Source organism: Podarcis cretensis (assembly GCF_951804945.1).
Source record: "Podarcis cretensis genome assembly, chromosome: 4".
In the NCBI taxonomy this organism is placed as follows: domain Eukaryota; kingdom Metazoa; phylum Chordata; class Lepidosauria; order Squamata; family Lacertidae; genus Podarcis; species Podarcis cretensis.
In genome coordinates this window covers 53015795-53040176 of record NC_137173.1, presented here as the reverse complement: position 1 = coordinate 53040176, position 24382 = coordinate 53015795, and the positions used below count along the sequence as shown (strand labels likewise).

The window sequence follows — 24382 nt, the reverse complement described above, 5'->3', positions numbered from 1 at the left end:
CCTTCGCGAGACGAGGCGGCCAATCGCCCGGCCGACGCTCTCCCGCCTTCTCCAACCAGAAGGGGAGAAAGACACCTCGGCCCCTTTATCCGAGCCAATGGCAGCTCGAGCGCCTTTTCTTAGTCAGAGCTTCGGCAGTGCGAGGGGGCCTTGACAGGCCTCCCGCCCGGAGAGGTCTCCTGTGGCCCGCCCTGTGTGCGGCGGGCGGGGAGAGAGACTCGTTGTTCCACCCGCTTGGCAGCAATTCCCTTGGAGACAAGTAGAAGCGATGCTCACGAGTGGCAGCCGAAGCGAATGTGCCGGACGAGGGAGGATCACGAGGTCGGGCTGCTCCCTTTTTCGCCTCAGGCATTCAGGTGACTGGTGCTCAGAGACCAAGGAGCAAGTCAAGTCCTGTTTCGGAGCTTGACCTATTTGGGTAATGTCGACTTAGCAAATGACTCCGTTTCCGAAAGCGCGGGGCTGATGGTCCTTAGCGTATCACTTTGACAACCTGAACCTCACTGGCTTATCCCTTTCCACTGGAAAGGGTGGCTGCGCGGTTCATGAGCATCTCCATCCCAACACACACACAAACACACACACACACGTGTATATGTATATGTATATATATATTTATATATGTAGGCGCTATATTATTTTAGTGCCACCTCTACTACTTATTTCACTAGTGATGTTTGGTGAACCAAATCATATTCTACCATTCTAATCTCATCTGACAGCTTCAAATACAGCCATACCTCGGGTTAAAGTAGCTTCGGGTTAAATCTTTTCAGGTTGTGACCCAGAAGTAACGGAACAGGTTACTTCCAGGTTTCTTCGCGGATGTGCAGACGCTCAAAATGACATCAAGCGCATGTGCAGAAGTGGCGACCCGCGTGTGCGCAGACGCGGGTTGCGTTCTACTCAGGATGTGAACGGGGCTCCGGAACGGATCCCGTTCGCATCCAGAGGTACCACTGTATTACAAAAAAGAAAAATCATTTTGCAGGCGCCATAGCTCAGCGCTAAAGAAGGTCCCAGGTTCAACCCTCCACATGTCCACAGCAGGCTGGAAATATTCCATCTAAAAGCCTGGTCAGCATGGACAGTAATACTATACATAAACTTAATGGTCTGATTCGGTAAAAGGCAGTTTCCTTTTTTCTGGGGATAAAGAGCCAGAATGTACAGGCTGATCTGTGACGGCTACATATGCATGTATTCATTAGTCGTATATGAGCTGGGAAGGCTTAATTGGTTGTGTTTTGTAGCATATGCTAGAATAGGGGAAGATATGTAGCTCAGTGGTCAAGCATTTGCTTTGCAAACAGAAGGCCCAGGTCCAATCCCCTGGCATCACCAGGTAGGACTAGGAATGTCCCCTACGTGGAACATGGAGAGCTGCTGCCAGTTAGTGTAGAGATAATACTAGATGGACCACCAGTCTGACTTGATATAAGGAAGCTTCCTTTGTTCCTAATGTATGTGTGGTTTGCACATGAATTTGTATATGAATTTCAAAACTTACAAAGCAACCGTGCAGGATAATGATTTGACCAAATGGCTCAGAGAAGACTGAAGTCAGGGTCTCCTGCATACACATAATGCCATTTGCTGATACAAAGGATGTAAAGTTGTACTATGAAGCCGCAGCCTTTTGCTGGCTAAAAGACTGGCTACTTCTTGAAGACACTGACGTATTGGATTTGGAAGGGTTTAACAATGCTTTTGGTTGGCATGCATACCTATGGTACGATAAGGTTAAGATCAATAAGGTCTTCAAGAACCATATTGTCAGGAAAGCAGTTTTTAATGTCTGGACAAAATACAAAGACTTATTGGAAAACAAAACTCCGAGGTGGCTTTCACCTCTGGAAGCTAAGGCCCGAAAAAGACCCAATATGGAGGCCAAATGGCCAAAATATTGGGAAATATTAAAAAAAGACGGAGACAATTGGAAATTGCAGAGTTTGGAGAAAATGAAGGATAAAGTGCGAGACTGGTTACATTACGCTCAGATTAAAGAAGTTTTTAAAAATGACAAAAAGGTAGGGTTCCAGGTGGAGAAATCGAAGTTGGAAACAGAATTGTTAGAACCAAAAACTAAGGTATTATCAAGAATGTATAACTTGCTGCTGAAATGGAATACACAAGACGAAATGGTTAAATCGGTTATGATAAAGTGGGCTCAGGATATTGGGCATAATATCATGTTTGAGGACTGGGAAAGGTTGTGGACCACTGGGCTGAACTTCACTGCATGTAATGCTTTGAAGGAAAATGTAATGAAAATGATATATAGATGGTACATGACCCCAGTTAAACTTGCCAAAATATACCATTTGTCTGATAATAAATGTTGGAAATGTAAAGAACATGAAGGAACATTCTTTCACCTCTGGTGGACTTGCCCTAGAGTGAAGGCCTTTTGGGAAATGATATATAATGAGTTGAAAAAGGTATTTAAGTATACCTTCACTAAGAAACCAGAGGCCTTCCTTCTGGGCATTGTCGGCCAGAAGGTGTTAAAGAAGGACCGAACATTTTTTATGTATGCAACAACGGCAGCAAGGATACTTATCGCTAAGAGCTGGAAAACTCAAGATCTACCCACACTGGAAGAGTGGCAGATGCAGCTGATGGACTATATGCAACTGGCCGAGATGACTGGTAGAATTCGAGACCTGGGAGAAGAGAGGGTTGAAGAAGACTGGAAGAAATTCAAGATTTATTTACAAAAGTATTGTAATTTGGTCGAATGCTAAGAAGGATGCTAGATCATAAATAATTGCCTACCATTGAATTAGATTTGAATTTGACGATAAGTGAGATTGAGGAAAACATAAAACTTTTGGAGATTAGATTAAATTAATTGAACAAGATTTAAGAATATAAATAAGATGATAAATTGCTGGAAAAAATTTACAATGATGTAAGTGGGAGTGGGAGACGTGAGGGAGTCCAAAGAAGTTTTGAAAAATGTGTTATGATACATGTTATATTGTTTATCATTTTCGCTTTTTGTATTTAAAAAAATCTCAATAAATATTTATAAAAAAAAAAAGGATGTTTCATGATGAGGAGATAATCATTATGTGCAACCAGTGTTTTTTTCTAGAAAAATAGGTGCCGGTACTCACCATGAAGTTGTTACAGTAAGTGCCACACTTTTTAACTGAAAAAAGAGAGGTGCCAGTACAGTACTGCACACCATGTGCAACACATAGCTACCCACTTACCCATCAACTTTATGGTTTCTCAAGATGCTGGCTTCCATGAGAGACACAGTTGTAGCAATTGTTGTAGGTTGAGAACATTGGAGCAAACATGCGTTCTGTGCTCATACCTTAGGCACTAGTTTTATTGTCAACATAATGTATTTAGCTGACTGTACTAGCATTCACTGAGAGAAACATTTCTTAACAGTTCTGTCATCTCATTGTTCCTGGTTGAGGGCCAATTTATGCAACCAGTTTTGCATGTTAAGGAAAGAGAATAAGCCATGCAGAATTCAGCATATGGCAATGCGGTTATGTGACTGCTTCTCTACATAAAGGTAAAGGTAAAGGTACCCCTGCCCGTACGGGCCAGTCTTGACAGACTCTGGGGTTGTGCGCCCATCTCACTTAAGAGGCCAGGGGCCAGCGCTGTCCGGAGACACTTCCGGGTCACGTGGCCAGCGTGACATCGCTGCTCTGGCCAGAGCCAGAGCCAGAGCCAGAGCCACACACGGAAACGCCGTTTACCTTCCCGCTGGTAAGCGGTCCCTATTTATCTACTTGCACCCGGAGGTGCTTTCGAACTGCTAGGTTGGCAGGCGCTGGGACCGAGCAGCGGGAGCGCACCCCGCCGCAGGGATTCGAACCGCCGACCTTTCGATCGGCAAGCCCTAGGCGCTGAGGCTTTAACCCACAGTGCCACCTGCGTCCTGCTTCTCTACATACTGCACCACAAACCCAGCTCACAACTCAGCCAAACATTATTTATTTATTTAGACCATTTCAATGCCAGTTGATATACAGAAGTATCACTAAGTGGTTTATAGAACACTAAAGCAACAAAAATGCTATAACAATACAGTTCAATACACAGTAAGCCTTCAACATATGTGGAGGTTATGCTCTGGAGATCATGCCTAAAGCCAAAATCACATGTAGTCAAAACACACTGGGTGCAATGGCAGGTGGGATTGCCAAAGGGTTTTCTTTTTTCCCAGATGCCCGCCCACTTTTTTTTTGCCTAGTGCATAAACCTGAATGCACATAAGTTAAATGTGCATCAGTTGCAGGCTTACTGTAGACAAATGTTAATATAAATGACTAAAAAATAGAGACACACCCTCCCCTCTTATCCTCCTGACTCTCGCCCAGGGCACCACCCATCCACCCTAGCTCTCAGATAAAAGAAAGTGCTTCTTCACATAGAACTTAACGGTGACTTATGGAACTTGCTCTGACAGAACACAGTGCTAGACATGGTTGGCATTAAAAGAGAATTGGGCAAATTAATGGAGGATAAGACTACTGATGGTCAGAGGCAGCAGTGTTTCTAAATACCAGTTGCTGGAAGCCGCAGGAGTTTGCGTCCTGTTTGGAGGCTTCCCACAGGCATCTGGCTGGTCACCATGAGAACAGGATGCTGGACTAGATGGGCCATTCTTATGCCTCTTACCCAAGGCCCAAACAAACTTTAAATGTCTCACAAATAGAAGGGTTGCTGCTGACATCACACTACTCTTGCTAGGCTTGCTTTTTATGGGCAAGCACCAAGGTGGATGGAGTGTCCTCTGGCTGCCCACAGCAGTGTCCCATTTAGCAGCCAGCTTCACTCTCCACACCCAGTTTCAGATGTAGCAGGTTTGGTGAGTTTCTCAAGAGTCCTGAGGATGGCAAGTAGGACACCCCGCCACACATAGGTCTCTGCACACCTATCCACCAGTTGTTGTTTTTTAAACCAACATATCCCTCAGCTGATTTCCCACGTGCAACTAAAAAATAAAAATCACAAAGCTATTTTGAAACTTTATAGTGACAAAACTGTTTTGCTAGATGCTGAATTCATGTAATCCTAACTTGGTTAGAAATTATTCCTGACTGAGTATTTCTGAATTTATTATATGTTATCTCACTCTCAAAGAAGCTCAGTAGTGTGGTGGATTTCTTCAATAACCACACCATTGTGATGTTTAAGGCAACTTTACTTAGTCATAACAGCAGCTGCTGGGAACCCACAAAAGTGGAGTTCACAGGCCTTCAGAGGGGTGTACCGAGGACTGGCCTTGAGGAGGAGGGGGCAGCTGCTGCAGGGCCTGTGCGTGGGGGGGGGGGGGCGAGCAGGCAGGGCGGTGCCACTGCAGGTGGCAGCACTACAGCAGGTGAGGCAGAGGAGTGACAAATTTTACTAAAATAGAAGGGGACAGAGGAGGAGAAGAAAGAGGGGGATAAATAAAAAGGAAATAAAGAGGGGGGGAGAAGAGAAGAGGATAGAGGAATGAATGAGAAAGGGAAACCCAGCAACAAAAAGATGTGTGCAGAAACAAAAAGCAAAGAAACAGAAGAAGGGTATCTGGGAAAGGCAGCAGGGGCAGAAGCTTCCATGGACCAGAGGAACCATTTGATGCTCCTTTATTTTTATTTAGAAGTGAATATTTCTGTTGAATGTGCCAGTGGTGCAGCTAAGTGATTTTAGAACCTGGACTTAATGGTCTTAATGCCCTCACCACCACCATGGCTGTGTGTATTGTTTCAAGTGAAGTGAAGCACAGAATTAACCTCTCCTTTCCTCTCCTCTCCTCTCCTCCCCCACTCCTGCCTCATGATTCCATGCTTTATAACTTATTCTGCATTCCTGATATGTCACAGCAAACAAACATTTGCCAAACCAGAAAAAAATGGGGAAAGAGATACTCTAAGGTTCCTTGTCAAGGGAGTAATGGGCACAAAGGAGCCTAGGTATGCCTCTGAAATTATACAGATCTTATATAGCAGCATGGGACGCGGGTGGCACTGTGGGTTAAACCACAGAGCCTAGGACTTGCCAATCAGAAGGTTGGCGGTTCAAATCCCCGCGACGGGGTGAGCTTCCATTGCTCGGTCCCTGCTCCTGCCATCCTAGCAGTTAGAAAGCACATCAAAATGCAAGTAGATAAATAGGTACCGCTCTGGCGGGAAGGTAAACAGCGTTTCCGTGCACTGCTGTGGTTCACCAGAAGTGGCTTGGTCATGCTGGCGACATGACCCGGAAGCTGTACGCCAGCTCCCTCTGCCAATAAAGCGAGATGAGCACCGCAACCCCCGAGTCGGCCACGACTGGACCTAATGGTCAGGGGTCCCTTTACCTTTACCTTTATATAGCGGCATTCTCTTGCCTTAGCTTTGAACATGCATAGAAATTAAGTACCATTCTCAATATCAGAGCTTTAGGCTTAAATCAGCTACATATACAGGGTGCCTACTCTCTATGAAACTAGCTGAAGTCGAGTTTTTCCTGCAGAAACATTCTTGACACATTCGTAATACACTCGATGAGTAAGCAGATTATCCTATCAATATCCATTCACACACTCTTTTATATCTCTTCCCATATAGGCTATCTATCAAAACATATAATGTGCTAATGCTTGACACCACATACTGTATACAAGAGCCTTAATAAGGAAAAGCTATCATTCCCTAACCCTGTACGGAAAATAAGTGGTACAGCTGGGTAATTTTAATTTCTGGACTTGATGGTCTTACTTGTGGGGGGTTGGGGACACACTGTAGACTAGGGTCTTTTTGAATGGCTGATGAAAGTGAACAACTAGATCTGTTGTGAAATAAAATAAGCAGAAAGAAAATCCTTATCCTGAGCCAATAACCTTTGGTCCTCTATACATTTATGACCTAATATCCTCCAGGCAAGCAAAGCCATAAAACAGGTAAAAATATACAGTACATTGTCCTAGATACAGATTGTTTCTCAACAGAATTCTTTCTTTTGGAGGTGGGGGTTGAGAAGTGGAAACCAATGTATTAAATAACCCACGTATGGAAGGTACCAATCACTGATGGCAAGGAATCATTCCACAAGTATGCATCAAGAAAGAGTTCGCAGTGCACCCTCCAATTCATCTAATACCACAGCTCACTGGTTTAGGCAGGAAGTATCTATGCTAGAGGCAACAAGCTCCAGGACTCCTTCCTTGGACTTGGATCTCCTGACTGGCAGAAAAGCCCTTTTTTTCTTGGTTGAACAGGGTCTGAAGGAATGTTGTTCCAGTCATAAGTTATCCAGTTCCACAACCCCGCAGGAAGGAGGCATGCAGGCTTACAGGAAATAAGAATGAGATACCTCATAGTTCCGTGAAGGACACAAAGTAAAATGGCAGCCAGGGGATGAATCCCACCAGCAACATATAGGAAGTCAAGCCCTGCATGGGGCAAAAGTAACCATTTCAGAAAGAGTTGTTGAGATGAAGAATAAAACACAGTCCTCTTGTTCAACAGAGCAATACACTTGACTGCATGGTCATGGAGATAGACAGAAAAGCACATGATGGGGCTTTTACAGTCTCCCAGTGGTCTTATCCAGGATATGCCTGCTTTCCTCCCCCAGTGCCATGTATGGGATCATCATAACATAAGCATACGAACAGCCTGCTGGATCAGGCGAATCACCCATCACTCCAGCATCCTGCTGTCACCATGGCCAACCAGGTGACTAAGGGTAGCCTGTAAGAAGGACCTGATTGCAGCAGCACTCTCTCAACTTCTGAATTGTAAAACAAGCAAATGTTCTTATTGAATAGCCTCAGTGATGTTGTTTTGAAAACCAGAACTAAAAATAGAAAAGTAGGGTTGCCATACTCTTATGTTGCACCAGGGCTCTTGTGCCTGTGAAAACTATGTGGTAGCAGAGGAATACTGCCTGCATTCTGCATCCTGGCATTCTTATGCTAGGATACTTATGTGTTTGTTAAACTGTTCGCAAAGTTACAGGAGCCTACAGCATTAAGGTGGCATTACCAGAAAGGAAGTGCTGGAGTCACACTGGCCATTGCTGTTGTTAGTCTAGTTGTCAGTCTACTGTCTTCTGAATTGCACCGGGAGTGGAAAACATCCTTGCTCTTGTCCTTGTTGGAAGGCTGCCTGGGAAAAGATGAGACACTGAGACAGTAAGGAGTAAAAGTTAGTCAACAACTTCAACAGGCTTAGGCTCTGTAGGCGACAGTGAGCAAGTAACTGAGATAATGCTGCCACCCAAGTGCTCTTCCCTTGCCTCCCTACTTCTTGGGTGGTATTCCTCAATGCCAGTATTCAGAGCTCTGTCTGTTAGTAATATATAGAGATAATACTTTCCAGTAACCTATACTGACCTGCATTGGAACTCTTGTCTGTTCTTTCTGTTTGTTCTGCTCTATGTGGTCATGCTCTTACCCAGCGCCAAGGCAGAAAGGGCCATGGCTGTTTGGTCAGCAGTAGCAATGGAAAAAATGACTGGTGTTTGCTCCTGTAACAATCCTGTCCTCATTCAGGCAGCAGCACTGTAGTTCTGCAGTCCTGTGCAGAATCAATCAATCTCATTGAAATCAATGAGATTTCCCAGTAATTGCACAGGATTACAATGCAGGTGAGACTTTTATTCAGTTGGAAATAATTCATGAGGGAGAATTCCCTACTTGACATCTATAAAATGTGACTCTCACAAATGGTTGATAACATCTGAAACGGTTTCTTTGTGATTAAGTGTACACAAAATGTGATGGTAGAATGAAAAAAATATAATGGCAATTCTTCTCTCTCACTGTGTGTATGTGTTCTGCTTTCAGCTCAGTAGCTAATGGCAAGAAAACTTTTGAAGTAAGTACTATGGAAGCAGAAATAGGGGAAGTATTTTACAAAAGGAGACTGAATGAAGGGCCAGCTCCAGGTATGGACAGAATTAGGGGTGTTCAACTCAATTCCCTTTCCAGAGAAGGAAGTTGGTCTTCATCAGGCTGATAGTGAGGCTGAACTTCCTGCAGGCTTGGGCAAAAAGGTTGATGAGTCTCTCTGTGGAGCTTCCTCAGAGTGTGCTGTCAAGGCTGCATCATCTGCAAACAGCATCTCTCAGATATGAACCCACAACACTCTTGTCTTGGCATGGAGATATGCCAGGTGAACAGATCCCTGTTGCTACTTGAATACAAGTATATGTCTTCTTGCAGGTTGTATGCTTGTAGTTCACAAGAGCCTCACGCTTTGCAGCAATAACAGGCTCTGTGTCCTTTATGCCAGCCTCAAACCAGTTGGGGCTCTGCGGTTCTCTTTTGCCAAAAGAAGGCATAGCTATGTTGTAGTTTGCCTCTTTGATGTGGTTTCTTCAACCTGTCTCTAGTGCTCAACAAGCAGTAGTGCTTATTCAACAGAATCAGAAAAGCATCCACAAAGTTCAGCTATGACTCTTGTGGCAATGTTAATTTGAGACCACACTTTCTGTTTTGTGCTATAGGTCCTCTTTGGCTGGAGGAGGATCTTGCTATCTGCCAAGGACTGATCTTTGTCACAGTGGGCACTGTGATAGCTCCGTGTAACACAAACACAGTTCAGTGCCGATCACCTGGTGACAGTCAAGCCCAGCTGATGCCAGTGGCCTGACCTTGGCTGTCTCCAGGATACTAATCATTTTGCCTTGGTAGAGAAGAACATGCCACCCAACCACCTTAGGATCTCTCTGCTGGATTTGTGTAGGGTTTATTCCTTGGCCTTTTCTTCTCCCAAAAATGTCCTACAAGGCAACGGATGGAGTTCATTCCTCAGAGTTTATTCCTGAAACCTTTCTCGTGAATGAATATAGCAACAAGGCAGCAGAGGTTTAAGAAACCACCTTTTTGACGGTTGGACCCTCTCTTGGTCCTGTCCGCTCAGTCTGCTGGAGCCTGCCTTCACCGAGGGTTTAAGCGCCTTTGGCTATCCTTACCTGGTTTAGCTGGCTACTCAAAGACGTTTCCTGGGGTGCGGCCACTGCTGCATGCTGACAGCTAGGAGCCACAGAAGAGAGCTGAATGCATTAGTGAAGGAAGGAAGGAGGGGGAGTACAGGGTGCACTGGGCACCAGGGGGTATTGCAGGCTGGCAGTGGGGGCTGTAGGGCATCACGGGGGCTGCTGGGTGTCACTAGAGCAGCAGGGGAGCTGCAGGGTGGCACGGGGATTTGCTGGGCACTGCAGAGCGGGTGGCGTCCCTCAAAATGCCAGTTTAGGAACTCTTGGTGATGTTTCCCAAAAAAGCTCAAAAACTTTTGCAGATCCCCTAAAGAAAGCTCAACAACTCTCTGCCAAAGTCCCCCCCCCCCAGGTGCCAGCAGGGGTTGCTACAGTGGGAACTGAAAGTGGATGAACTACCCCAAAAGGAGCAAAATGTGTGTCCCCCCCACCATAGCTACTGCCACTCCCCTAACTGTTGAAAATTTGCAGTAGCCCGTGCACAGCGGAATGATGAGGAGTATGTGCCACATACTCTATATTACTTTATTTACACTTCAAAGCTGGTAGATTACAGAAAAACATCTTGCCTCTGCCGGAGCAGAGAAAGCATCCTCTCTCCTCTAAAGCACGGAGAGAAACTCTGTGAGAACAGTGAAAAACAGGAAACCAGTGTACGTCACATCCAGTCTCCTTTCCCGTGGGAAAACCCAACAGCACAGACTGTGGAATGTAAACACCTGTCTCGTGACAAGCACTTCGCTGCACAGTGAAGAGAGCAGAAACCAACATCCTCCCCCTTTCTGTGAACATCACTGGGCAGCGTGTTCGTACAATATCAGTACAAACCCAACTTCTGCACATAGGTACAGTGTTGATCCCTTGATACAATCTTGGACAATACATCAGCAGGAATTTCATTACCTGGCATATAGGACACCGTTACGAGTCCCTTCTGAATACGTTCCCTAGCATTTTGCATCTTCAATTGCAAGTGCTTTGTGCTTTGCTTACAACCTTCAGAATTCAGCAAAGCCAAACATGCTTTGTTGTCCTGGTAAACCTGGATTGGACATTTGACAGGAATTTTCATGTCTTTGCACAATTGTAACAACCATTCACAATCCTTAAGTGAATAAGACAGTGCATTCAGTTCAGCTTCACAAGTACTTAAGCTAACTGTTGTTTGCTTCTTGCATGACCAATCAAATAGACCCTGATTGTACATATAGCAAACTCCAGACGTACTTTTCCTGTCTGTAGTGTCACTTCCAAAACTTGCATCTGCAAATATCTCAAGACCACCAGACTTCTGATTGTTAAATCTCAGTCTGTAATGCATAGTGCCTTTCAAATACCGCGCTATGCGTTTCAGAGCTTTCCAATCCTTAACACTAGGATTGTTGACTTGTCTGCTTAGCAAATTACAGCTAACAGCAATGTCTGGTCTTGAACATCTGGCAATGAAGTTTAGCTTGCCTAGCACACTTCTGTACAGTTAGTGTCAGAAAATGCTTCTTCAGTGTCATCTATCTGATAACCTGTTGTCATCGGTGTGTCTACGGGGTTAGCATCCATCAGGTTTAGTTTGCTTAACACATCAGCAATTTTCCGTGACTGGTGAACTAGAATGTTACCATCTTGATCTCTCTCTATTTCAAGAGATAGGTAGTTGTTTACCTTACCAAGATCTTTCATGTCAAAGTGTTCTTTCAGTTGAGCTAGGGCGTTATTGTACGTTGTGACATCATCCCAAAAGAATAAAAGATCATCAACATAAAACAAGCAATACAATTTCTTTTGCCCCTCCTCTTTGATAAATACACATGGATCAGCTTTCCCTTGCTTAAAACCTAGAGAAAACAATACTTCAGTGAGTTTTGTGTGCCAACACCGTGCACTTTGTTTGAGACCATAAAGGGACTTCTTCAGAGCACAAACAAATCCCTGTTTTACCTGTACGCCATCAGGTGGAAGCATATAAAGAGATTCACCTAGAGATCCGTACAGAAAAGCTGTATTCACATCGTGGTGACTAATGTGTAAATTCTCCTCTGCAGCTAGCTTGAGCATAAGCCTAATGCTCTCATACCTCACTGTGGGTGAGTAGGTCTCGTGATAGTCTTCACCTGGTACCTGTGCAAAACCTCTGGCTACCAATCTGGCTTTGTGTCTGACTATCTTGCCATTTTGATCAGTCTTCGCTTTGAAGACCCATTTGCTTCCAAGCAGTTTCATTCCTGGAACTACTGGAACAAGTTCCCATGTTTTGTTCCTTTCCAAGGAATCAAGCTCAGCCTTCATGGCATTTAACCATGGCTCAGCTTCCTTTGAATCCAAATCCTGGATTTCTTGGAAACTTGAAGGTTCAAATACCTTCTTGGAGCTTTTAACAGCTGTTACTGCTATCTTGGCAAACTCATCAGCAAATCTCTTTGGAGGTCTGCCTTTTGTTGCTCTTTGTGACCTGCGAATTAGCCTTAGGTCTTCAACACTCTCCTCTTCCTTCTTAGGAGAAAAGTGACCTATTGTGAACAATGGTTCTTCCAATTCCTGATCAGAGCTTTCAGAGGGTCGCATAGATGCTTTCGCACTCTTGAAATCCTCTGAATCACCCGATTCAGTTTCAGACTCAGAATCAGAACCTTCATCAGTGGGTGTGGGTTGTTGCGGCTGCTTTTGCTGTTGACTATCCTCAGTCTCATCACTGTCATCAGGATAACATTGGAAAATTCCCACATTCTCCCCCCACTTGGCATTGTACTCAACACTTCTTGTGAGCTTAATTGTCTTAGAGTCAGTCATCATTATTCTGTAAGACCCTTTCTGATAACCTAGAAAGATACCATGCAAACCACGCTTGTCTAACTTGGAGTTTTGTGGTGAGTGAACCCACATGTCAGAACCAAAAATTTTCATGTGTTTGATGTATGGTTTCTTGCCAAACATCTTCTCATAGGGGGTACAACCAATCGCTGAAGATAACCTGCGATTATAACTGTAAACAAAACACGAGAGAGATTCGGCCCAATAACTCTCTGGAAGATTGGCATCATGCAGCAAGGTTTTTAACCCTTGAAGCAATGTTTGATTTGCCCTCTCGCAAAGTCCATTCTGCCATGGCGAGCGAGGACTAGACAAATCGTGTTGAATTCCTTTCTCAGACAGAAAAGCTTCAAACTGCTGAGAAGTGAATTCCCCCCCGCGATCAGTGAAAAGAGTTTTTATCTTCTTACCATGCACATTTTCCAACCAAGCACAGAATTCTTTGAACCTTGGAAAAGCCTCTGATTTCTGCTTGAGATTGTACACATAAATATACCTGGAAAATGCATCAATGAGAACCATGAAGTACCTGTTTCCACCCAAAGAGGGCGCTAGTGGTCCAACCAAATCAGCATGAACAATTTGGTATGGTTCTGTAGCTTGCCTACTAGACACCTTACCTTTCGCAGCCATTTTCACCTTGTTTGCTGCGCATGCCTTGCACTTCATGTGGTACCTGCAGGGTTTAATAGTCATACCTTCAACCAAGGCAGGCATTTTAGATACTGCCTCAAAATTCAAATGACCAAATTTTCGGTGAAAATCATGAATACATCCTGCATGCAAACTTTTGTTAGAACCTGCAATGCAACAAGTGTCATCCTGCACAACATCATCATAATATAAAACATACAAACGATCAACATATTCAGCATGCAATACATAATCATTTTTCTTTGTGATGATGCACCTTTTGTTCTTAAAGGAAACGTCAATTTTCCGCTCATTCAGCTGTCCAACGCTGAGCAGATTATGTTTGGCATCTGGTACGTAAAGCACATCTTTTATCGATAAGTCCAAACTGTGAAGAACAACAGTTCCGTAGCCTTTACTGGGGATTGTGTGGTCATCCGCCTGGTGAATCGCACCTTCCTGCGGTGTAAAAGACACGAACAGTCGCTTATCGTTGCACATGTGGTGCGTTGCAGCCAAATCAACAACAAAGAAAGATCTAGACGTCTTCTGGACCTTTGCAACCTTTGGAGCGAAGCGTGAGACCATTGCCTTGTGCTGCGTTGTCCTGGACCTTTGCCTTTGCTTTTTCCATGCGATGAGCTTTTGCTGCGCTGCTCTGTCTTGGCCCTGGGATATCTGCATTCCCTCTTCATATGGCCTAGACGTCCACACGAGTAGCATTTCACTGCCTTCAAAGCTTTGGTGCCATCTGGTGGTTTCACTGCACTCTGGGATGACGTCTGTGAAGACTCCCCCTTTCCCATGCAGCTATCACCCTGGCGGTCTGCTTTTTTCTGAATCATGGCAGTATCACAAGCTACTCTGAGCTGAGCATGTGGCTGATTGGCATCAGATTCCCCATTTGCATCAGCCAGCCTTCTGCAGCTAGCCATCATGACTCTGGCATTAGCCTTCTGCATCATCTCTGCTGCATTAAATCAAGCTGCTTTATACAAGCTGTGTCTGTGCTGCTTCAAGCCTCATTCCAAAGGCAAGTTCAAAAGTGCTTTCTCTCTGCTGCCTTAAATCAAGCTGCGTCACTGTTTTCTGCAGCTACTTTATTCCAAAAGCACGTTTAAAAGTTACTTTCGGTTTCCCCCAGCATAGGAGCTTGTTCCTTTGAGCCTTTGCCTGTGCCCGGCAAAATGGCCTTAAAAGTTCAAAGTCCAGCCATAAAGCCATTAATTAGGAGCTGGCAGGCTGCCCGGAGCATGAGCAACATACCTCTCATCAATCATCCTGACGCGCAGAGATATCGTCCGATCCGTCCCTCTGCATTCCTTTGCATTCTTTGCCGGCACTCCGAAGTCCATCCGTCACTTTGACTGCGTTGTTCTGGGCCCATAACCAGGAATGTTGAAAATTTGCAGTAGCCCGTGCACAGCGGAATGATGAGGAGTACGTGCCACATACTCTATATTACTTTATTTACACTTCAAAGCTGGTAGATTACAGAAAAACATATTGCCTCTGCCGGAGCAGAGAAAGCATCCTCTCTCCTCTAAAGCACGGAGAGAAACTCTGTGAGAACAGTGAAAAACAGGAAACCAGTGTACGTCACATCCAGTCTCCTTTCCCGTGGGAAAACCCAACAGCACAGACTGTGGAATGTAAACACCTGTCTCGTGACAAGCACTTCGCTGCACAGTGAAGAGAGCAGAAACCAACACTAACATCCCATGCACAATTATATATTATACAGTACTTTTTACCAGAAAAAGGTGCAGGAACTCCCACTTTTTTTTGATGGACAACAAATAAATTGTTGAGCTTATTTTAGGGGGGGAAATGCTTTTTTGAGGGGGAACGCTTCTTCGCCTGATTGCCCCACCGCCAGCATCACTGCGACTGCATTACAATGTCGCCTCAGAAACAAAGCCATGAGTGGCATGCAGTCTGAAGCCTCCAACACGCAGCTCTGGGCGCCTTGCCACTGCTGTATGCTACAAAGAGGTGCCGGAACACATCAAAGAGGTGACGGAACTCAGTTTGGGTGAGGCCCGGCTGGAAAAAAGTCCTGCTATTATAGTAGAATAACTGAATGAAAGAGATCTGGGACAGAAAATTCAGCCAAAGGCTATTGAGAAGCTGGTAGTTGCATGAATACAAACTGTATTTCCTGTATGAAGCAACGTGCCTACTAGTCATAAGCATCACAAATAAATTCCCACTGAAAATCATGAAATGACCATGACAGAGACATAATCCAGCCCTTGTCTGTATCTCAACATGCATTGATGGCAAAAGTCACAGGTTGAAAACTGCAAAATTATGAAAGAAAGCATGAAAGATCTAGCAGAGTATATTTTGTGATTCAGTTCCTGCCTCAAGCTCTTAGAACAGGTTTCACCAACATGGCACCCGTGGGCACCAGTGTCCCCACCAGTACCTCCTATGCCACCTACAAAAGGTTTCGGTAAATATCCCCACCCCCGCCAAATCCACAGTGGATGAGATACTGTTTGCTTTTGCTGCCTAGGGCTGCAATCCTATATGAGTCCGCAACTTAGTGCATTTAACTTGTGCACATTCAACTTTACACACATTGCAAAAAATAAAAAGGTGTGGGTGTTCCAGGAAAAATGAATTTGGCAGTCCCACCCACCATTGAACCCAATGGGTTTTGACCATATGTAATTTTGGGTTTAGGTGTGATCCCCAGAATGTAACCCTGATGTAATTTGTGGACTTACTGTACTCATTTACTAGGAAGCAAGTGAGCACAGGATTTCAGTCTTTCAGTGCCTGTTTACTCAGAAATAAGTCTCATTGTGTTTAATGAGGCTTACTATCTAGCAAAGTGTAGTTAGGATCAGTCCTTTTTTTCTAGAAAAATAGGTGCCGGTACTCACCATGAAGTTGCTACAGTAGTGCTACACTTTTTAACAACAACAAAAAAGAGGTGCCAGCACTGCGTACCCCTTGGGGGGGAAAGCAGTGGTTAGGATTACAAACTTCATCTGCCTAACATGCCCTGCACAAGCCCAGACTGTTAGGATCAAACAGCATGATTTTTTTCCTCCTTGTTGTTTTGCTGTACATCCAGTGTGAAGATAATTTCTGGAGAATTCAAAAGCTTGCGGGTACTTTGTGAAATTTAGGTGGTCCCAATAGAGATTATCCCCCTATTGTGGCTTTTTGACTGCCCTGCCCCCCCCCCATTAGACCAACATCCCTACCTTACGATTTTTGTATGTTACTCAGTTATCTTTTCAAGTCAGCTGACACCTCTCTACTTTGCCATAAGTACAAAGTCCATCACAGGCGAAACATAGACAAGAACAAAGTAGAGATTTTCATGGAGAAATACTTGACAGCTACCAAGCCATGGGCACTGTTTTCTGGATTCAGTCCACACTACTTATTTTGATAATTTGCTTGGACAGGAGGAATATCTGATTTCCTTGAAATCTACAATAGCCTCCACTTCCCCCCAGAAACCTTAGAGGAAAGCATACTTTCTCCTGCTAACTATTGCAGAAATTTCCAGAATTGTTGCTCCTCACTCACAAGTTCCAAACATAACAAATATAGAGAGAAAGACTGTGAAATTACGTAGTTTCCTTGTGCAACAATGCAGGGCTATAGACTGCAAAGTGAGAGGGAAGACAAGCCAGCCAGCCAAGACAAGTCCTCCCCCTCCTCCTCCTTTACTACACTGCTGCCATCAAGTGGCTAGCTCTTATTTTTCTCTGGCTGCTTCCATTAAAACAGTGCTTTAGCCTTCTAGACCATTGTTTCTCAATCTATGGGCCAGGAAAGAACAGTGGGAGTCAGCCGTAGTCCCTCTTTGCTTGCATGCCCATCTTCTTACAGCGTCAGCAACAGCTGCCCCCATGCACAGTGCATAGGCATGTGTGCAAGAACTAGGAGTTGGAAAAAAGAGTGAGACTGCAGCACTGGAAATTGGAAAAGAAAGACAAGGAAAGGAAAGATGGATGGACAGTGTGGCTGACCAAACGTGAGGGAAGGAAAAAAACAGAAAAGAGGAAGACGTAAGTGATGATCTAACTAACATGCCTTGCAGCAACACTTTCATGACTGTTTGCCAAATGTGGACAGGTCTCCCAATTAAGACCCTGCATTCTGTGATACCTGTTGCTTCTACTTTACTTTTAAAGGTAAAGATAAAGGGACCCCTGACCATTAGGTCCAGTCGTGGACAACTCTGGAGTTGTGGCGCTCATCTCTGTTTACTGGCCGAGGGAGCCGGCATACAGCTTCTAGCTCATGTGGCCAGCATGACAAAGCTGCTTCTGGTGAACCAGAGCAGCACACGGAAACGCCATTTACCTTCCCGATGGAGCAGTACCTACAGTATTTACTGTATCTACTTGCACTTTGACGTGCTTCGAAACTGCTAGGTTGGCAGCAGCAGGGACTGAGCAACGGGAGCTCACCCCGTCGCAGGGATTTGAACCGCCAACCTTCTGATTGGCAAGCCCTAGGCTCTGTGGTTTAATCCACAGCGCCACCAGCACCCCATACTTTACCTTTAAAGGTAAAGGTAAAGGTACCCCTGCCCGTACGGGCCAGTCTTGACAGACTCTGGGGTTGGTGCGCCCATCTCACTCAAGAGGCCGGGGGCCAGCGCTGTCCGGAGACACTTCCGGGTCACGTGGCCAGCGTGACAAAGCTGCATCTGGCGAGCCAGCGCAGCACACGGAAACGCTGTTTACCTTCCCACCAGTAGCGGTCCCTATTTATCTACTTGCACCCGGGGGTGCTTTCGAACTGCTAGGTTGGCAGGCGCTGGGACCGAGCAGCGGGAGCGCACCCCGCCGCGGGGATTCGAACCGCCGACCTTCCGATCGGCAAGCCCTAGGCGCTGAGGCTTTTACCCACAGCACCACCCGCGTCCCTACTTTACCTTTAGCCCTTGGCTATTTCCTCTTCAACAATGAAGTCCAGTTACTTTGCCTAGGCTCCAAGGATTTTTATTATTATGCCTCTGTTCCACTCCCTCTTGTCTGCCTCAATATGTAGTTTGTTTTGGTTTTTTTTAATCTTTAATAACATTTTATTTGTATTCTTTTAAATATACAAAGATATTTTTTGATGGTTATGATCCCATTTATACAGGTAGAGTGAAAAGCCACCAATCAGACTTCTAAGGATAGGGTAAAATGTCTTCTGCCATTGGTCTGTCTAGCTCATTATTGTCTCCACTGATTGGCAGTGGTCCTCCAGGGTTTCAGCCAGACTTTTTTTCAATCTTACGTGGAGATGCCAGGAACTGAACCCAAGACCTACTGCATGAAATTACATGCTCTGTCATACAGCTATGCCCTTCCTTGTTAGTAGATGAATGGTCTCCAATCCAATTTGACCAAAACCAACCTTCATACCTCCCTTCAGAATACTGGATATCAGTACATTTGAAATTAAATACCTTACTTGGATATAAGACCTGTTGAATTCAGTGGAACTGCCCTTTGAATAAATATCAGTAAGACTGGCATGATGTACCTAACTCTTTACTTTCAACTGCAAATTGATTACCGGTAATTTCAGTAAGCATGCATCTTAGAAAGACTAACAACAATTATTATGGCATGAGTATTCATGGACTTCCCACTTCATCTGTCCACAAAAGCTTGTTCCACAATCATTGTTAGTCTTTTGCTGTAAAGTGGTAATCCCACTGAAATTCATCTACTTTACATTAGTACTGAAAAATGTGCAATAGCCATTACCAAGAAAGAAAATGAAACCTAGGAAATCCCAGCAGGTGGCACTCTTTGCCTCTCTAAGTGCCAAATTCTGTTTTTCAATCTTTGCAGTACCTGCCTTTAAGTCATTGCCCTACAAATATGCCACCCATCCCACTGGATTGTATCTGCGATGCAAAAAAAAAAAAAAAGTATAATAAATCCCAAACAAACAAGAGCAATCTCTGTGTAATAAATCCCAAACAAACAAGAGCAATCTCAGAGATTGGAGAATAAATGTAAATATATTTATCAGTACATTTCAGACCACCTCCAACATGGTTCATGGAAGAACAGGCCCATTCAAACATTACAGTCACCAGGTGAAAGCTCCCAAAGGTGCCTGGGTGGTGTGCTTGAAAGGCAGAAGAGCAGCACAAACTCTAGGATGGAAATACGTTCTCCTATTTGCCAGAATTTGGAGAGAGTAGAAGGTAATACAGGAAGTATCCAGGGATGTGATCAATGCCAGTCTAAGTATCCCAGGCCACAGATGCACGCATACACAGGGGCAAGGATCCAAAGATTTACATGCATGGGTGTGCCTTCCATGAATGAGATAACTCATTTCTATTCATGGAAGGGATTGAGATCCAGTAGACTCCTCACTCTCCATGAGGATATTTTTGCAGGCTCCTGATGTTGCTCCAGGGGCTTACCAGCATTTCAGAGGTAACGAGGAAATGACAAAAATCGCCTACCGCCTTCCTCAAGTGCAGGTCAGGATCAAACATAGTGCATTCTACACACACATAGGGGTTGCTCAGATTCTACTTCTCATTGTGGCCCCTGATTTTCTTCTTAAAGGTGACAGGGGACCCTCTAGAGTGGTATTCAAGTTGGCACAAAGGGCTGTGGCTGCCTACCCCTTCATGTGCAGATGTGACTTGGCACATGTGAAGTGGCCTGATTAGATCTTGGTCATAGTTGTCCCTTCATCACCAGCCTGGTTCTGAATTCTACCGGCTTGGCAGCACTAAGAACTAAAACTCTTTTTTTAAAAAACGAGAGAAATAAAAGTAGTGTAAAATTGTTGGAGTTCAGTGTTAAAAGCAAATGTGGCAAACACCAGTGGGAAAAGGTGGGTGTGTGTATCTTCTGTGCATTCAATGTATTTACTGGATTGTGGCTCATGTTGCCAAAGCAATCTTCTAATAAACTACGCTGCAATCTGAAGCTCCAACACTTCTGTATGAGCAGGGGCTTCCCCCTTGATGTTACAAGTCAGAAAAACCACAGAACCGATTGCTTAACAGTGAAACCACAGAGAAAGTGAAACAGCAGCCAAAACCAAGCTCCAACTTCAATCAAACACCAGTTATAGGTGAAGTAACAGTGACTTGGGTTTCCAAAGAAACTTGGTATCTTCCAGGGTTATTAAACGGAGTCAACGAGTTCCTGAATCAGTAATACATATATATTAAATTAGTCAAATGAAATGATTGCATATTTCACTCTTAGCTCTTCATTTCTTCACTGATAGAAATAACTAGTTATACTTGCAAATAATATTGCATCATTCTCATTGATGAGCACATATAAGCCATCACAATTATAACTGCAGCCCAGTGAAGCATGAGGCTGTCTGCGTGTTTGCACTTTCATGATTTTCTTGTTCATCACAGCTGCCTCATCCTACCTGCCCTCTGCCAGCTAAAACCCAAATCATTCTTTGAGCTCAAGGGTGGGGAGTGTGGTGGAGTGTGGTAGCTTAGCAGAAGGAGCAACTGAGTTGAAGGGATAACTGCCATGTACATTGACAAACTTTGCTCTAGTTTTTTGTGTGTTTTTTCTTTTTTTGCTTACACTATATATTGAGAGGCAGGGCAGAAGGATGAAATAAATGAAGATTGATTAGTCTCACATACTTTATGTCTTTGGTTTGGGGAAAAGACACCCTCTTAAAAAAAAAATCTTAACTTGTCACGAATCAAGGGTAACTTGTGAATAATGAAGAGACTGAAATGCACAAAAATATACAAATATATCATAGCACTCAGAAAGTATTATACAGTATAAGAGAATGAGAATGTAAGTTGACAAACTGAATAATTTATCCCATGATTTAGTCAGTGCTTTTCCTTAGGCAACAGCACAAAGTGAGGTCAGGAAGAGTCAGCAGGCTGCCTGCCTGGGTGTGTGGAGTGGCTCTAGTCTAGAATCCAAAAGCACACCACAGCCTCCCATACAGTCTTGTTGGCTTGCCACGTGGGGCAGCAGAATAAGAGAAGATCTGAAGGCTCCTGGTTGATCCTCTAGCGCTGAGAATGTCTGACAGATTTATTAACTTTTATCCTTTCTTTGCTGGGCCTAGCATCAATGGGTGAGTAAATCTTGGTGATATATATATATATATATATATATATATATATATATATATATGGCAGTTTTATTACTCTAACTAGTTGATTTGTTCTGGAAAGCATCCTTCATGTATCAGTATCTAGATATTGTTAGACTACAACTCCCATCATCAGTGGCCATGCTGGCTGGGGCTGATGGGAGACTGAGTCCAGACATATCTGGGGCAGGTGTGAGGGACGCATACAGGTTCCCCATCTTTGCTGTAAATATAGATTTAAAGGATGCATGGGGTAAAAGTACAGACCTTTACAATATAAAGATGTTTCACTTCCACAGTAAGAATGCAATAACCAACATTTCACACACTTGTTCCAACTCTTCAGAGAAATACAGAAAGTGCTATGTGCCAATTACAGCTTTCCATTATCTGGATATTACTAGTAAGTAGCTATTCTGTATTGGTCATTGAGTGGATGAACACAAGCAAACAACTACAACAGCAAAATAAATATTATAAAGGACAGCTGCCCACCATTCCAGGATTAAAGGCTGCACTCTTTCTACAGGAAAGTCCTATTCAACAGAGTAGGACTCTTGAGTCAACATGCCTAGAATTGAGTTGCGTGTCATTACAAACTTTTTAAACAGACCAATCCATGCTGCCGTAATACTATTTATTACAGTTTTCTACATTCCTTTTGGTCTATTATCAAAACATCCTCTGGTCTAAACTACTGACTGTAATATAAAAGAGTCACACGCCTAACTTGTGTTGCCTCCATTATAAAACAGGGCCTTCCTTTCTTGCTTTGATAGGTTTAAACAGTGATAAGTCCATTTAGTTCCACAGTCACAAGATAAGGGCAGTTATCCTATTCCTGGCATACACAGTTGACTGAATGAAGGTGATGTGCTGGTGGAGAAAGCAAGAATATTTTTGTGCCATAACTGTTATGGATATGCAGGTTTGTTACATATCATGATAGGATCAGTTTAAACATGTATTACTATCCATTTAATGAGCATTAACACCACACAGATAAGAATTTTCAGGAGAATATTGTTTAAATATTGCATGATTAGTTTTTATAATTTTTTGTTAATTGCTCCCAAAGATGAATAGAACAGCACAAGTAGGAGAAGCCATACTGTGGAATGTTATAGGGACGTGGGTGGTGCTGTGGGTTAAACCACAGAGCCTAGGACTTGCCGATCAGAAGGTCGGTGGTTCTAATCCCTGCGATGGGGTGAGCTCCCGTTGCTCGGTCCCTGCTCCTGCCAACCTAGCAGTTCGAAAGCACGTCAAAGTGCAAGTAGATAAATCGGTACCACTCCGGTGGGAAGGTAAATGGCATTTCCGTGCGCTGCTCTGGTCCGCCAGAAGCAGCTTAGTAATGCTGGCCACATGACCTGGAAACTGTATGCCGGCTCCCTCTGCCAATAAAGTGAGATGAGCGCCGCAACCCTAGAGTCAGTCATGACTGGGCCTAATGGTCAGGGGTCCCTTTACCTTTACCATATAATATGTGATTTAGTGTTAATTATTGTACATTGCAAAATGTAAGAATGTTACTTATCACCCATCATGTTCAGTTATTTAGAAATGAAAAACAGCAGAAGGAAGCAAATTTTGTCTCACAATATGATTTTAAGCACTCTTACATGGAAGGAAGTTCCATTGCTGCCTCCATATAGGAATCCATTTGTGTGCAGTGGTTCTTCACAAGCTCTGAATTTTCTCCACATTTTTGCAAATGTATAAATGGAAAACAAGGGAAAGGCCTGCAAGGCTCAGAGAAAATTGTTAGAACCATGCAACAATGTGCTGTACATAAATGTTTCATCACATAGGGACAGCTGCCACATGGAATAATTTAAAGTGGCCTCTATGATGCAGAACAAAGGAAATGTGTAACTACCCCCTGAAGGCCCTTTCTTCCCTCAAAAAACAGCTTGGGGGGTTGCAATTTAGATTGCTGAAGTGGCAAGGGAAGATTATTTATTATAATAATTTATATCTCACCCTTCAGGATACAAAACCTTCCTAAGCAGCATACAACTAAAATTGATATACTTTATTTTTTTTGGAGAAAAGAAACAACAAGCCACATCAACATCTAGCAAGCCATAACGATCCTGGCCAGGTGGACGAGGAGGGGACATTCCAGGTGGAACAGGAATCTGCTCCTGCTGTCTTATTTGTGTGATGAAACAGGTCATCTGGAATCTTGTTGAAGTAGGTAGTGTGTTGGGGAGTGGCCGTTGCAGCAGAAAAGCACCAAGCTCTCTCAAACCTGCTTTTCCATACAAGAATGGACCAGTTGGGTTAGGTTACCGATATTTGCACACAATGTGTAGTCTGATCCTTACATTCCGGGAACAATCAGCAACTCATCTTAGGAGACAGCACAGAAAACTTGATGAAATCCTGAAAAGATCTCCACTTAAAAGCCTTATTGGAAGAGAAGGGTCTTCAGGAGGCACCAAAAAGACAACAGGGATGACACCTGTCTAATGTTTAATAAGGGGAGGGAATTCCAAAGGGTGGGTGCCACAACACTATAAAGTTATCAAAACAAAACAAAATTGAATATTACAGATGCATTGTATCATGTCAAATATTTTGGGTTTTGTGAAGAATATGCCTTGTTACACTAGTATTCAATAAACATTACTCAATTCCGTCTGAACACAAGTTTCTGCTTTCTTTATTTCACTCTTAAATAGTAAAGTACTTACAAAAATCTCCAGAGGCCCTGCTAAGTCTGTTATGGTAAAAGTGTATTGAGGCATGTTATTGAAGCTGCAGTGCTTTGTGCATACCAGAATGTAAGCATGCCTGGAACAGGTTTCTTACGGTATAAGCTTTCATAGACTAGTCTTCGAAGGTGCTAATATTTACTTACAAGAATGGCAACTTTGTACTTTCCTCCGTCCCCCTT

The 24382-nt window shown here is 43.8% G+C and overlaps 1 long non-coding RNA gene across 2 annotated transcripts; it reads left to right on the top strand.

The window, feature by feature from the left end:
- The first annotated feature begins 60 nt into the window (after positions 1-60).
- LOC307213863 lies at positions 61-24121 on the top strand. 2 transcript variants are annotated; one of them, XR_013837754.1, is made up of 3 exons: positions 61-356; positions 21223-21459; positions 23536-24097. It is a non-coding gene; the product is annotated as an uncharacterized lncRNA (long non-coding RNA). The 2 variants fall into 2 exon arrangements; XR_013837753.1 differs by lacking the exon at positions 61-356 and adding an exon at positions 15122-15418 and having other exon boundaries at positions 23536-24121.
- The last annotated feature ends 261 nt before the right edge of the window (positions 24122-24382 follow it).